The sequence below is a fragment of the Aythya ferina genome, assembly GCF_964211825.1.
Source record: "Aythya ferina genome assembly, chromosome: 7".
NCBI classification, from domain to species: domain Eukaryota; kingdom Metazoa; phylum Chordata; class Aves; order Anseriformes; family Anatidae; genus Aythya; species Aythya ferina.
In genome coordinates, this window is record NC_140302.1 from 37,025,570 (window position 1) to 37,041,375 (window position 15,806).

General features: G+C 41.4%; 2 long non-coding RNA genes across 2 annotated transcripts; both read right to left on the bottom strand.

The window, feature by feature from the left end:
- Positions 1 to 1,234: 1,234 nt before the first annotated feature.
- Positions 1,235 to 8,510, bottom strand: LOC311440001. The gene is made up of 3 exons (XR_014695146.1): positions 8,347 to 8,510; positions 2,195 to 2,261; positions 1,235 to 1,744 (listed from the first exon to the last, which is right to left on the bottom strand). It is a non-coding gene; the product is annotated as an uncharacterized lncRNA (long non-coding RNA).
- Positions 8,511 to 10,131: 1,621 nt separating this feature from the next.
- LOC311439765 lies at positions 10,132 to 15,147 on the bottom strand. Its single transcript, XR_014694981.1, has 3 exons — positions 15,094 to 15,147; positions 11,503 to 11,753; positions 10,132 to 11,307 (listed from the first exon to the last, which is right to left on the bottom strand). It is a non-coding gene; the product is annotated as an uncharacterized lncRNA (long non-coding RNA).
- Between the last annotated feature and the right edge of the window lie 659 nt (positions 15,148 to 15,806).

The following is a 15,806-nucleotide window of genomic DNA, read 5'->3' on the forward strand; positions in this document are numbered from 1 at the left end:
GCCCAAGCCAACTCACGTAACATGGGACATTGCAGTGCACAAAACCAGGCAAGGACTGAATTTACAATGCAGACAGCACTCCGAACTCCTCGCTAGCACTAAAAATAGCTGCTGACATCAGACAGCAGCACTGGGGAGCTTCCAACCAGAGCTTCCAGCGCAGGAGCACATCAGCGCCGCGGTGCCTGGGGCTGCAGGAGGCACTGGCCCCAGGGGCAGGGTCTGCCTGATCCCAGCCATGGGACAGCACAAAAGGGACCCCCACAGCAAGAGGCTGCCCCAGCTTGGTCAACATCCCTGCACTGAGCTGAGCTGTGCAATGCCTGCCTGGGTGGTGAGGGCTGAGGCGTAAATATGGAGAGAAATTACAAGGCAGGAAGTTTTCTCTTCCACAGTGCTCAGAAAAATGGATTTTAGGTATGCAGCTGCTTTGTGAAAAATTCTCACCACTTCAACTACTTTTGGAAAATCCAGAGGATAAGGAGTAGCAAAAGGAGCCCTCAGTATCACCGACATGGCAAGGTAGTCTAAACGAGTGCACGGCAGGGCTCCCTGCTCAAATGTGATCTTTCCATGGAATGGGGGACAACCTTTATAACCCCTGGCACACCCCATCAGGCCCAGTGAGACCAGAAACCTCCCACACACAGAGGGAGTGAAGAACACTCGGCACCAGCAGGATTGATCTGAGGATGCACAGATCATTTAATTCTGGGTGTGTTTGATAAGGAAATGGTTATCTTTGCAATTCTGTCAGCTTTATGATTGACTTTGACATTTTAATATCCTATTTCAAAGAGTTAATGAATAGGTTGTCTTCAGGGCTTCAGCAAATTGCATAAAAGAGAGGATTTACAAATGAAATTGGGATACAGCAGGAATTCAGCACTGCTAACCTCAGCTCAGGAGGCTGAAATGAGTCACAATTCATGTTGGCACAGTGAATGAATTTCTTTAACATCTCTTTACTATAAGATGCATGACTCTCTGCTTACTGCCTTGACAATAGAACCATCAACATCACCTCACGATACAATGCTAAAAAACAAACCCCCAGAAGTTAACTTCTGTAGAATCATTTGTTCTTATCTATTGACAAGGGAGAGGGAGCTGAGTGTTTTCCTTGATGAGAGGTAGAGATCTTCTACAAGTTACTCTTATTTTCCACCAAAGAGGAACAACAAATGCAGATTCAAGGGGGGACAGTTTATTTAAAAAAAAAAAAAAAAAAAAAAAAAAAAAAAAATCATCACTCCTGCCAAAAGAATTTGACTCTAAACATTTGTATTCATCTACTTCGTTGCCACCTCAATGTTCAAGTGTATTTACTTAGGAGGGCTGAAACAGAGACATATTACATGCTTTGGCAGATGCTTCATACACCTTTTAGCTAAGGCTATTTTCAGCATGACCCAAATAAGCAACACCGGAGTCAGTGGGAAAGGCATTATTCAGAGATCTGTGCTGACTGTTACAATAATCATCTCATTCAAGGTGCGATTGACCATCTGTCACTGAGCTTGGGGATTTTTCCATTGAAACATTTATAAATAGTCAATTATTTAAGTGTTTAAAATTAGAAGACATTTGGGAAAGGAGCATCAAGTGACTTGGCATGCATTTCTCAGCATCCTCCTCCTCACAGCTCTCAGCTGCTCGGCGCTGCTATGAACTCTGGTTATAATAAAGCCACATCCTCACTGGGAAGGTTTCCCCGCTATCCAACTCTTAGAGGTACCCAGCTCTGGAAAAAAAAAAAAAAATCCAACAGCCATGTGCTCAATTAGTTATTGCTGTAGAAGAAACCTTGATGAAAAGACAGTGATAAAATATTGCATGGAGTAGCTGAGAAATATCAGGGGGAGAGAAAAGGAGAAAAACCATGAATGAGAACTACCTCTAAGCTTGAACTCAACAGCATTGGTTTAGCTAGTTGGGAAAGCCACCTTTGCATGAATGTCACTGCAAATGAACGACAGCACCGTTCTCTCCAGAGGAGCTAAATCTCATCGACATGAACACGAATAAAGGCAGGGCTCAGAGGTTTCTCCCCTTCCCAGTGGGGCACCTGGTAGCCCGCTGCCTGCTGGAGCATGCTCGCAGCACGTTTCCCTCCCACAAACACTGCACTGAAGTTCTTGGGTTTGCCCCCAGCACTTCACACTTTTCATAAGGAAGCCACTGCTTTGCTTACCAATGTCACCTTAATGTCTCTTTTTCACAACATGAGCCTCTTTTGCTTCAGGATATTTCAAGATTGCCTGCAATAAATATGGAGGCAAATGTATTCATTTGGAAGTTGTATTTGTCATTCACTGTTACCACTGCTACAGAACCTAGGAAGACATTCATCTACAAATTTCTTACTAGAGATTTCTTCACTGAAGACAGGTACTTGATCTTCCAGTACACTTTTTTGCCTTTTATAAAATAAATACATGAAACAATATATAATTCAGTCTTATTTTATGTTCAGTGGAAAGACATCCATACTCCGAGAAGTTATGCGCTACCAACCTGCCTCCTCAGTCTAAGAAAGAAATTAAACCTTCTTCCTGGCAATCCCTTAGAAGTTGTTTTTCAGAGTGTTCCCAGACCACAGATGCCACAAGGACCCTTTCCACAGGGCAGGGACTTCCTCACAAGGACCTCCCTGCCCCAGGCTGAGAGACCTTCACGCCTACACACTCAGGTGTCTGCTAAGCCCCAGGTCACCGCCTTTAAAATCCCACTGCTTCCAACCCTGCTACTGACGGAGGCTCTCAGCCTTCCAAGGAAGGATACACCTTTCAAACAGACTACCTCTGTTTAATAACCTTCTTCACCAGCCCAAATGCTCCTTAAATTGGCTCTATTATCCGAACCAGGCCAAGTGGCCACGGTCCTGTGGCGTTATATCCTAGACTGACTCATCCAAGCTCTTCCCAAACATTGCAGATATGAGCAGCTTGATTATATTCCACAGCAAAATGGTACAGGAAGCCCCCAGAATAATAAGATCTCTGCATAATCCTGAATTTCATTATGTGCGCTTACATTAAACAGAAGCTTTAGAAAAATCTACTTTTTCTAAGAGACTGGACAGGGTCAGTGTTTTGGATGGAGACAAGGAAGGAAGCAACCCCAAGAAGGATGGAGCACTTCTGCACTAAAACCCTCCTGAATATTAATGAAGCCATCACCAAAGAAGCTCCAGCATTAATGAGTAGCATGATAAAATATGACTTCAGCTTATGACATGTTCAATCGCTCATTTAATTTTTATAGGAGTTGATTAAGATGCCTTCACTTGAATTTGATACTGTTTTATAGTAAACATTACCCTTTTCTTCAAAAATCTATTGAGACAAACCACACATTTACCAAGCCGTTAAGTAAATAGTATTAAATCAACAATACCCAGGATCCCAAAATGCAGGTCATTTCCATGTATATTGATTTTATTTCCATTTGCTACAATAAAAGTTTTGTCTCCAAGCAAGAAGAAGCTGTTTTATCAAATTGTTTCAGTTCCTGAAATGCTGTAGTTCTGCAGTCTCTACACAGGGCAAACTTGCCCTAAGTGCTTTCCGCCAGACATGCCTCTAAGAGCCGACTGAGCTGAGTTCTGCACAAAATAAGGCCGGAGTGGATACCTGCCCAGGGGACAGCAGAAAAGGAACAGAGAAGCCATGGCAGGCAGCAAAGCAACATCAGTAAGATACTGCTTTTAGTGCTAAAACACATGCAAGACTACTTCTGACATATGCCAGGGCTTTGTAGGCAGCCTGTGTGGATGCAAAGGCAGGGCTAACCTCACTTTCTCCCAGAACGTGTGCCCCAGGCCAGAACTCAAGGCTCTGCCCATCGCTCCTCCCCAGCAGCTCTAAGAAAGCACCAAGCCCATCATAGCTCCAAACCTCGCTCCATGCACCATCACCCCTTTTGCATGCTGTGACCCCACAGGGCACTCATCACCACCAGATAGTAATTTTGTTCCTTAACAAACAGCAAAGGCAGCAGGTGAGCTGGATCCATCGAGCAGCTGGATGTCAGTGCCAGCAGACTTGTGTCTTTACCCAGGCAAGTCACATTTTATTTCAGCAGGCATTCTGCCCCCAATCAGAGCAGAGAGGGTCATACCAGTTATTTGACTCTGGATCAAATTTGTCCACTCTCCTACTGCTTCTCCTCACAGAAGCCCATCTCAGCTTCTCACATTTCCATTCACTGGTCTTTTTTCATAATTAGGTATTCTAAGATGCTTGGAAGAGTTGCAGTTCTCTAAGTGTTCCTCATTAATATGTCAATGTATTATAGTTCTTATTACTTCAGTCTGGTGCTGGGTCTTCAGTAAGGTTGGAGTATACTTCAGGCTAAACAAGTTATAAATATTCCAGTTCTGACTTTTCACTGCTGAGTTACTGCAGGCCATTTAATTTCCTGGTATCTGAAAGCCCATACCTTGAGAATGAGTGAGAAACTAAGGGATTCACAGAGAATACAAAATGATGAAAAGGTCAAGCTTCTGTCACACCTTGCACAACCATAATGAAGCCATGAGATGAACATATCTTTGTCCTTGCAAAGACAAAACAAAACCAGGCTTGTCCTTTCAAACCATGTAAGAAGAGTTTCCTCATTAATATACATCCTGAATTCATATTTGCCCATCACCACTTAAAATTCAAAAGATATTTATTAACTAGTAATTCCAATTAGGACGGTCCTGGATGAAAACTATTTAAAAGCACATTTTGTGAGTGTTTGATTTAGTCTGTCCTTTTGCCAACAGAATAAAGAACTGCTCGCTTTTCCAATCTATAACAATCATTTTTGGTTCAGATACAGTAAACTAAAATTTAATTGCTATACAGCCTAACCTAGTCTACAGGATCTATATTATTCAATATTTTTCCAGGGGTTTTGCATACATAGACCCAACCGCTTTCTTTTTCTGAGTTTTATAAGCTGATAGTTTATCCTTCATTATAATAAGGACAGCAATCAAAGGAGGTTACACAGCCACTGCCTTGGAACACCATCAGATGCTCTTGTATTTAATCAACACCAAATACATGCAATAAAGCCACCGGCCAAATCCCAGCCCCATCAGCACAGCACAGCTGCCTCAAGTGCTCTTGTAGTTGAGTGTTACAGCCAAGGGTTTTAGATTCCTCCAGAAGTTTTTCTAGCACAAACCAAACGGGTATGAGGGATGGAGAAGAGATGATGTAGAGATTACTCCAGGAGTTTTTTTGTACTTAAGAGCAGCCTCACCTTCACTAGGCTTCTATTTGCAGTATAGATAACACCATTGCTTCAGACATGGCCACAGTTTTGTTTATGTCTGAGGACAGGTCTGCGCTCCTCCTTGTCAATAAAGTCAGAAAGGTACCAAGGAGCCTGGATGCAGACAAAGCTGAGGTGCTGCCAGAGGACTGAACTATGGTAGTCTCAGTAATTCGGGGCAACTGACCCCCTTTGCTATGGGAAGTTTGAATGGGAATACTCTATTTTAATTTGAGTTACAATCTGAAAAGCCAAACAAATGTGCTCTTCTGCATAGTCAATAGGCAACAATCCCTAGCACAGCAGTCAAACGGCACCCAGATGTGCTCCCTCTACTCTGATTCAGCCTCTGTCTTCTGTAACCACAGAGACACAACACAGTACTGCTACTGATAAAAACAGAGCTTTTCAGGCAAAAATACACCTGGGGAGTAGATGGGAGATAACACTACTGTGCTTCTAAGTAACTGGAGTGCTTCCTGCATACTGATAAATGCCAGAATCTTTCAGATTGTCTGACTTAACAGGCTGATCATTTATCTGCCCAAGATGAAAATACACCTATTAGTGGATGAACAGACTGAAATTCAACAACCCCCCCCCTTTTTTTTTTTGAATGAGCCCCCAGAAACAGAGCACCAAACCCTTGACTGTTCCAGCATAGCCTCATGAATAGCCACAGACTTGCCTCAGAAATTGGACATTAGTGCCTATTCCTGTGTATAAAATGCCTCCTTTTAAGAATTATTTTCAGCTTTGTTAAACAATAATACTGCTTGACAACATTATTGTTCTCACTTCGGTCTTTTCAGCAGCACTGAAACTGAGCAATTCTTGCACCTGGAATTGTCTATGTCTACATACGTTCCTAGCCTGAGCAGCAGTAGGGTGACGCCTTCTCATTCCCATCAACAGGGCATCAGCTGGGTGTATCTGCTTCTTGCATGGCACTACATTTTGATGCTGTTAATTACCAGCAATTTACATGAAAATTGTGGGGCTTTGTCTTTTATTCCTCACCTACACTTAGTACTGGTGATAAGGTTCAGAAAGCTGCCTTGCCCTTCCTCTTCCTCCCAGAAGAAAACATGCAAGAGATTACTGTAGTCAGAATTTTTCAGTTGACTTCACTGGGCCGTAACAGAAACAGGTGGAGTGCTCCAAGTTCCTGGAAGATTCAACACGTTTTTCAAAACAAATACCCAGCAAAATTATCCATTAACTAAAATACATTACTTGTGAGGGATAACAGTCAATAGCAATGTCTTCCTGAAATCCAGCCTGTTCAAATGAACATTGTTTGAACTTCAGTGTCAGGTATCTGTTGGATAAGAGCTGCAACAGCACTCAGCATTTAGCACTCAAGCTTCCAGTATTAAAATAACCCATCACAGGGAGAAGGGGAAAGAATCATTCTTCAAAAGTTTCTCTTTAGATTGCTTGCAATGGCTCAGGTTTTTCATTAGGTACAAGTGCACTAAATACATGGCAATTGGCTCAATTTCTTGTTTTGCGATTTAATTAGCCTTGAAGATAAGATGAAGTGCAAGCCCTTTGCAGCTGAAGGAAGAAAAGATTTTATTCCTGAGCTTAGAGTATTCTCACTGAACAATGACACTGTAACCACTGCTTCTTCTCCCACTGCAGCCCAGGTAGCCCTTACACCAGTTGATGTGGCAGGGAACAGAGAAGCTGCAATGCACAAAGCTGAGCACTCATGGGCAAAGAAGTTCCTCAGCAGAAATTGCTGCTCAAGTAGCAGACAGGGATCTCGAGTATTTTGCACATTGTGTTCCACCACAGTTGTCTGATAGTGAGCTGATGGTGACATTTCATACTTATATTTCAGCAGCTTAATCCTGGCATAACATATTTAAAGAACATTTTACAAGAGGCAAGCAAGTGTAATTCAATACAGTAAAAAGCATCAAAGCTGTGAAAGTGGAATGAAAGCACAAATACTGGAAGGGTAAACTGAGAAGCAGCTACTGAGGGCAAGGAGTCTGTAAGCAGCAGGTAGAGCAAGCCTCACTGTGCCCAGAACCACGACTGCAGCAGTTTCTCAAAGTCAGTGGAACTTGTTTGTTGGGAAGCCAATGTAAATAAAATCAGATTCAATCAGAGACTTTATCTGTGTTCCAGGTATAAACAAGTTCAGAAAAAAAAAAAAAAAAGAAAAAAAAAAAAAAAAAGGAAAGAAAGAAGTATTTATTCTGCCAAAAGATATTTTTTAAATTCTAAACCCAAGTTTTCAAAAACAAAACAAAAATACTAACAACAAAAGAATTAGCTTCAGATTTATTTTTTGTGCTGAATAAAATTTCTCCTAGCCCCATGTGGCTAAGGAGTACATGCATATTTATCAACTATGCGGGAAGTTTTGCTACATCTGTTATCAGTTTTTACATGATGCTGCGTAAGAGCATCCCAGGTCAAGTAGGTCACATAAATGACAACCCATATACTGATCATTCCAAAGCCCTCTCAAGCTCCATTTAGCAGAAAGATCCCGATCTATCCAGATGCCAGCAGCCCCTGGTGCAGCTCGGAGTGCCATTTGCTCAGCTCAGCAAGGACTGCTCTCCAGCAGAGCATTGGTAAGTACCAGCCACAGGAGGGAGATGAGAGGCAGAGCCTTTCAGTACTTATTTTCCAGGTACAATCAGACTGATACATCACGTTCTCTGGCAGCTGCCAGTCTCACAAGGAAAAAAATTCAATTTTGATGCCAGGCTTACTAGACAGGCTCTCTTAAAATGAAGAAGTTCCATGGTGTTTTTAGACACTGTGTACTACCATGATACATGAGGGCTGACAGTTCTGAAGAGAAAAAGGGTTTCAGAGAACCAAGCTTTGTCATGATAGAAATCAGCTTAAGAGAGACTTCCATACCTCCACATCCATAATCACTTTAAGCTAACACTGTTTCTAGGCTAATGATTTCCAAAGCATCAAGAAAAGCAGCCCAGACAATGTTTAATCTCTGTTTTCAGAAGCAAAATGACTTTGAAACACACAGCGAGACTCCCAGAGATGAAGACATGCTCGGGTAAAAGGGCTCCGGCCAAGGCTTACCTGGCTCACACTGCCTTGTGCAGAGCTCCCTTGGGCTGAGCATCACTGAGCACTGCTGAAAGACCAAAGGTGGTTTCAGTTCTGTCTGGTTCAAGCCTTAATCCAAAATACAGCCCACCTAAGGTCGCTCTCTGCCAAACTCCTCTCACTGGATCACATCAAACCTAACCCTGGCCTGAAAGACCTGACCTGAGTGTAACCCTCCCATATTTCTAGGCTGCACCCAAACCGCAGGGTTTAATGCACACCTGTATGCCATCAGGTCTCCTTGCAGCCTAATCCCTCTCTGCTTGCCCTCCTCTATTCTTGCAACCAATACAATGCAGCTGGAGCAGGACATTTAGCATGAGGAATTTACAGGCTTTGACTAGATCTTGTGCTGGGAGAATAACCAGATTGACAGTGTGATTGACAAGGGCAAGAAGTACATCAAGAATTTTTTAACTTGTTAGTGGCTTATAGACATATTAAAAAAAAAATGTTAACTCCAAACAGATAGACCTACAGTAATCAGCAAGCCCCAATAAAGAAACATAGAAGCATCTGATAAGAACCTCAAAATTAGCAAAGTCAGTCTCCCAGCTCTCCTACATCCTACTCCACATCAGGCTCAGTGGCCCCAGGATGGGAGAAATGGGTGCCCTCCCAGTGTTCCCAGTGCCCCCAGCACACAGGGAGCCCTGCAGCACCCTGTTGGGTGGGCGGTGTCCCCTGGGGGGACAGTGGCCCTGTGTGCCTGGGAGAGCAGCAGAAAGAGGGAACAGGGCCCCAGAAAGACCTGAAGAAAAGGCCTCAGCCAAAAAGTGGGGAACTCTCCAACAGCAGAGGGTCCCGAGGCACCAGCCGCAGGACGTGGCACCCAGCAGGGCTGGCACGAGGGGCTGCGGGCTGTGCTGCCAGCCCTGCTCCAAGCCTGGGGGCTGCAGCCCCACGCCGAATGCTTCCTGCTCTCCTCTTCTGCTTAGAAAGAGCTGCACCAAGCTCCGCTGACTGCTCGTGCTTACCTTCCTCCTTGAAAACTGCATGTCTCTGATCCCTCCTCCCCCAAGAGTTACAGAATGCCAGCTGGGATGTACAAAGGGAATAAGAGGTGAAAAAAAAAAAACAGCGTTTTCTGAAACAAGCACCAAAATTGATGTGCAGCTTTCCACAAAAAGAACAGCATAGGGATAATGAGGTTTTAAGTAGGTACCATGGTTTATTACAAATTTATCTTTATTCATAAAATCTCCCACTAGTAATATTCCTGGCTGTAGTAGGGAATACAATATCAAATTAAGTTCCAAATACTTGAGTACAGTCAACCACTAAACCACAGCGCAATCACTTTAACAAAGTGATCCAACATAATTAATTCTTATTTTCATAAAATAAAATTAATCTTCCAATAACATTGGATCACAATATTACGTTGGAGATCCTCAAGGTGTTGTGGCAGTTTATGGCTTTAATGTACGTCATGACTATAATTTTGCTTTTAGTACATAAAGGACGTGGATTGATTTCTTGTTTGGCTGAGCAGCAAGTCAGAGGAGGCAAGGATGGAGGAAATTCAATCGGACGGTCCATTCTGCCCTTTATACTCAGGTACAGATATGGGAGATTAATTGAACAGAGGTCCCACTAACTCGTGTTTATCTCCCAGTGCCATGTCCTTCATGACATCAAGGTCTCAGTGGGATCCCAGAGACAGTTTTACACGAGTATGACTTAACCCTCAAGCTGTGTATTCAATTTAGTGTCAGAGAATGTATGGCAACACATGAAAGAGGGCTATTTGGGGACAAAACCATAGCACTCAGCTCAATGCAGCTGCTGTCTTCTTTGTAACTGGGTTTGTGCTGTGCTAACCAAAGCCTTTTTTTGCTTAGTTTTAGATGAAGAAGTTTCTGAATAAACCGTGCTGTACATGTTCCCTCCATCATGATCCGTGGCTGCCAGAGCATGTCCAATTATTCCATTGAGTTCAGCAGTTAAAAGGTTGTTTAGATGTATGTGTGCCAACTGCTTCCTTTTGACTTGCTTACTTTGTTAAGAGGTATAAGGGATAAGACGAAAGAAGCCATCTAATTATTTGTTACCTGACAGGAAAAAAAAATGCATACCAAGGTGTCTAGGTTAAACGGGGAATGAACGGGTTTCGCTTTCCTTCAGGAGAAGCGGGAGAGCAATGACAAGGCATGGGTATGAGGAACGCCACATCTCGGGGCAGGGGTTAACAGAAATCTTGTTTTACATATTGATCTGAACTCACAATAGTGCCTGTTTCTCCAGGGCAGGGAAAGATCGGTGAAATTTTCAAAACCTTTGCACAGTTTAAATGCAGATCGTTGTCATTTGCACTCCTGACAACAGCAGCTTGGTGCGGGTGTTGCCTTCAGAGGTGGACTGGCTTAGGTGTATTGCCATTAAACGGTGACAGTGACATCACCTCCTTTTTTTTTTACCAATTAACCTTTAACTTAGCAGCAAGATGACAGCCTAGACCTGTTAGAGGAAATAGGATAACAGAGCCTTTAGGAAGAATGAGATACTGTTCTCCCTGGCCCTGTTACAACCCCACTACGCTGCAGATGCTGGGTGGTGTGGGTCAGATGACATCCAGGTGGTGAGCTCACATACAGCCTAGAAGAGGAGCAGAACTTGCCTTTTCCCCGCAGTGGGAAATTGCATATTTGTAAAAAGTGTAGGTTTAATTTTTTTTTCCATTTATTTTTCAAGTCCACTCCCTTCCAACAGCTAGTTAAAGCATATCAAAATTATTTCTTTCCCTCTAAGAAGTTTTCCAGTTGCATTAACAGATTCTGCTCACTGAGCTTCTGAAACGAGCTGTTGGTGATACGCCTTGTGCATTGCCTTTTCTTCCTGTTGGCTTTCTACTTCCTTGCTCACAGCTCTGCTGGAAAATGTAAGAAATCGGGCGCTTGAAGTGATGGCCACTTAGCATAGCTGAGGAAATCACTGTATCATGAAAAGTGGAAAAAAGACATTATAAAGAACGAATAGACGGCTTTGTCTTGTCTGCTCTTCAGCCAGATCTGGACAAAAGAGAAATATGCAGCACTGAGCAAAGCAGGGAGAGCCACGATGTCGTCCCAGCTCAGACCTTCAGAAACTGCAAATTGCTTTTTCTGGAATTTTAGATTTTTTACTTACATGTTCCATCTTTAGTAGCCAGCCAAAATTTTATACATGTTATACTTATCACAGCTGCTTTCTTGATTCAGGTGTGGTAGAAGAACATTTTCCAGTTCTGGTCACCACTAAGTCACCTTACAAAGCAGTTTAAGTCTACAGAGGTCAACAGGCACTTGCTGTGGCAGAATGTTTTGTTTTGTTTTGTTTTTCAATACCAAAAGTCCTCAACAAATTTGTAAGGTTCAGGGTTTGAATCTGTTCCACCTCACCTGTAAGGTAATATAATAAATATAATAAAATGTATAAAAATAGTATTTATAACATTTATATCATATATAATATTTATAATATAAATATGTAAATCAAATATAATCAAATGTTTTACTAAGATAACTGAACAGTCATGTAGAGTAACCCAAGCTGACTTTGGCATTAACAGAACTGGTAAATGGCAAAATTAAGCTTAAGACTCTTTATCCACATTTGTGGTGTAGGTTTCCTGGAGGTGATGAAGCTGGGTTATAGGAGGTAGACAAACCAATGAACAGAGAAAAATCAGTCTTAAGCAGGCTGAAACTAGGCATTTAAAGGAAAAATTCCCTTTGCAGTATTGTTGATGTTACTATTATGCATGGCTGAAGCATCAAGTGGAAAATGATTGTTTGACTGCTGAGGTGGCTGCTCCCAGGAAGGTATAAAACATCAATTTTCCTCTTGGGAATACTTCCAAGAAAGGAAACAAAATAAAATAAGCAGTTAAAAACATGAGGATGTATACAAAAGGAATGTTTTTAAAAGTTAATATTTTATGACTATTATTGGTATGCTCTTAAAAAATATACTATATAAAAATCTTCCAAGACACAGAAAGACTGTACTTAAAAAGACACCCAACTTAACAGCAATACTTCCTTTTTTCTGGTCGTTTCTGTATTTCTTCCTTTTGCTGTAGTTCACAAGAAATTATTCACTGCTTCCCTGTAGGCTTAGCCTTATCCTTCCCATCAGGTTCATTTACTCCTTTCCTTCAGAGGTGAGCTCTGCTCAGATTTCAGATCACTACTTTATCACTCTAAGGAGGAGAAAGCCCTTTCTGGACAGTGAGTAAGGAACTATTTTGCAGAGGTAGTAACAGGAAAATAAATGTGTCTGGTACTAAGGATGTGAAAAGCAGAGGAGTCAGCACTCCTGGGCTCAATTGAAAGCACAGCATCTGTGTGCAACCCTGAGCACTTTATCTGCCTTATTTAGCTTCCCCATCTGTAAAATGGGAATAGTAGCCTCACAGGATTGTCCCAAATCTTCATTAATTAATACTTACATGAGTTAAGGATCTTTAAATCTCTGATCACGTTTAACTACTAAACATATTACTAAAACAAGGAGACATAAAAGTCAGATATTAGTAGGATAAGGGACTGAAAGGGACTTAAATCCCTAAAGCACCTCATATTCTCGGTGGGATTACACAGATCTGAACCATCGCCCATCCTGCTCTCCAAGCAGCAGTGCAGAGCCACAGCCTCCATGGGCAAATTGTGCCAGTGCCCAAGTGCTCTTAAATACAGCAGAAAACATTTATTAATAACTAAAGAATTCTCCTTTGCTGCAATTTAAGCCTATCTGTTTTCACACTGCCCTGAGTGGACATGGATAACGGCTTAATGCTTTGTTCTGTGCAATATGCTTTTACATAATTAAAGACTTCTCATGTCCCTCCTCGGGATTCTTGCCTCTAGACTGAACAACACCAGTGCTTTCTTTTTTTCCTCATTAGCATGTACAAGCATTTTCTTGGGAACTGTCTAGAATAATCCTACTCTTCTGCATCACTGCCTGCGTTATTAAGGAGAGTGTGAACAGGAGAATTATTCTCAGAGTATTCCACAAATTCTTGCTCAGTTAAGCCTTCCCCAGGGTAAACGGTCTTATGAGATGCAGAGTAAATACTGTGAGGATTAGTCTCAAAATGTTTCTCAACTTTGAAAACTAGCATTAGTCCAAATCGGTCATAACCATGCTTGGCCCGGTTAAGTCTCTGGGCATTAACAAATATTTTCACATAGGAAATGATCTCTAGGAATGATTTTTAGTCCAGGAGTTCATTGCTTTATGAGATAGATGAGTTTAACGTTTGAATAAACAGACTTGGTCCCTCCTAGGGATAAGGCTATATTACTGTTCTGTCGTGTACCTGAGAGACTGGATCTTGTGAAACAGTGGCTGGGGGGTGGGGGACGGATGGAGGTGCATCTGGATCAATTATTTAATTAAAGGAGAAGGAAGGATACATTTTCTTCCTGTGTAGCCGTGTTTAACTTACTGTTTGCTTTTCTTCATTCAATAAAACCCATACATGGGTAAATACACAGATTACTAAAACAGTCAAGCTACAAAGAGAACCACAGTAAGTTTCAGCTATTTTGTTAAAAACAGTTTTTCTTCTGCATTCATGAAGTACCAAGAAGTTGACAGTCCCAAACTCTGAACAAGTACTACCAATACAAACAGGTATTTTAATAACTGGCTTCTGTAATGGCTCATTCAGATGGAATGAGGCACAGTCATCTGGAAAGCTTTCTGAAGACCTGCTTTTCCTCTGTTGTAAATTAGTTGGGTCTGTTTTAAAGCAGAGTCCTTATTCTGAAAAATGTTCATGTGCATAGGGAGGAGATCTAAGAGCAGGAATAATTGGACTTACCTGTTTGATGACCCTGAATTCCTGATGCTTGTAAACCTACTTTATTTCCCTTTGGTTTTTCAAAAACACAGGACTTAAATTGATAGCAACCTCAGGACATGCAATGCAGAACAATAAGCAAGCAGTAAGTACACTTGACTTTTAGAGCACAGATTAATATTACCATGTTCCTTAGCTGAAAATTGCCCTTCTGACAAATTTTCTCTGGCTATTTTTCCCCACTATATTGTCGTTGTCTGAGGGAGTAAGAGTCTATTCTAAGAATTCTTATAATATATTTATCTGGAGAGACTAGGAGTAAAACCTTACTCGAATGAACACTGGTTCTCCTGAGACAGCAGCAAAGAGAAGGTTTTGTCACACAATAAAGTGGAAAATAAAGACAATTTTTTATTTTGATTTAAAAAATCTTGCTAGAAGGATCAACGGTGTTATGTTCCTTCTATAAAGTCATTCTTAATTTTCTTTCAAAATATTTTGTTTTTAGAATATGAAAGAAAAATATGAGCATTTACAAAAGAAAATGACATTGTAAACATAAGTTCTATACATGTGTTTGCATAATTATTATATTGTGCAGTAAAATGTCTAATCAGCCAGACATCTCTAAATAAAAGAGCAAAAACACTTCTACATATGCTATGAAGGAAGGAAGGCACAGAATGCGGTTCCACTAGAGAGGCTTTGTGTTTTTGTTTTTTTCCTAATTAGTATAAATTTTGCAGTTCTCTAAGTTTTCAAAGCATGGTTTGAAGTCCTCTCAGTCTTTCCATCTGAAGGAATTTGAGACACTGTATCAGGGGACCTGGCACCTACACTTCGCAGCAGGTGTAGGAGTGTGTCAAAATATAAAATGATACTTCTGACTACTTCCAGCGAGAAATAAATAGCATGTTACTCTGGCTCACCTTTACTCACAGGCCACAGCTGCTTTCCATCTTCTGGGTGTTTTGGCTTCTCCAGTGCTGCCACCTGCCCCATACCTTTCTTTTTAGCATCTCAGCAAGACCTTGATGTGCATGATTAGTGAACACATAAGACTACAGAAACCTCTACCTTTCAAATCCTTCTCAAGACTAAAATTTCCTACTCCTTTGCAGAAGATATGTCTGAAATAAGAAAGCATAAAGAAAGTAATAGCAAAAGCAAAGAGTTTTTTTTTTAGCAGACATCTCCTGCACACCAAGAAGGATTGCTCCAGCAGGTCATCCAGGCTATAGCCTCTTGACCCCAATTGAAGAATGATGCTGAGCAGCCACTGAATTGACAGAAAAAGACTCCAAAGGTCACACTACCATTCTGCAAGGAAATTTCTCCCAGACTTCAGATCCAGCAGTCAGCTGAACCTGTGTTTGCCAGCCAGAAAGCCAAAGACACAAAAATTCAGGTTATGCTCTGAGATGTAAATGATAGATGAAATATTAAAAAAAAAAAAAAAAAAATACACATTTTCAAAAAATTGATAGCTTTTCTTCAACTTATTCATAATGCACATTCTCTAGATTTCCAATTAAGCTTTTTTTTTTTTTTTGTCTCGTCCCTACGTTGAAACTTGCAATTTTCCTCAAAATGAGCTGTTTAAGAGACCTGATTAGATTGTTTAACAATGATGCTTGAGTTG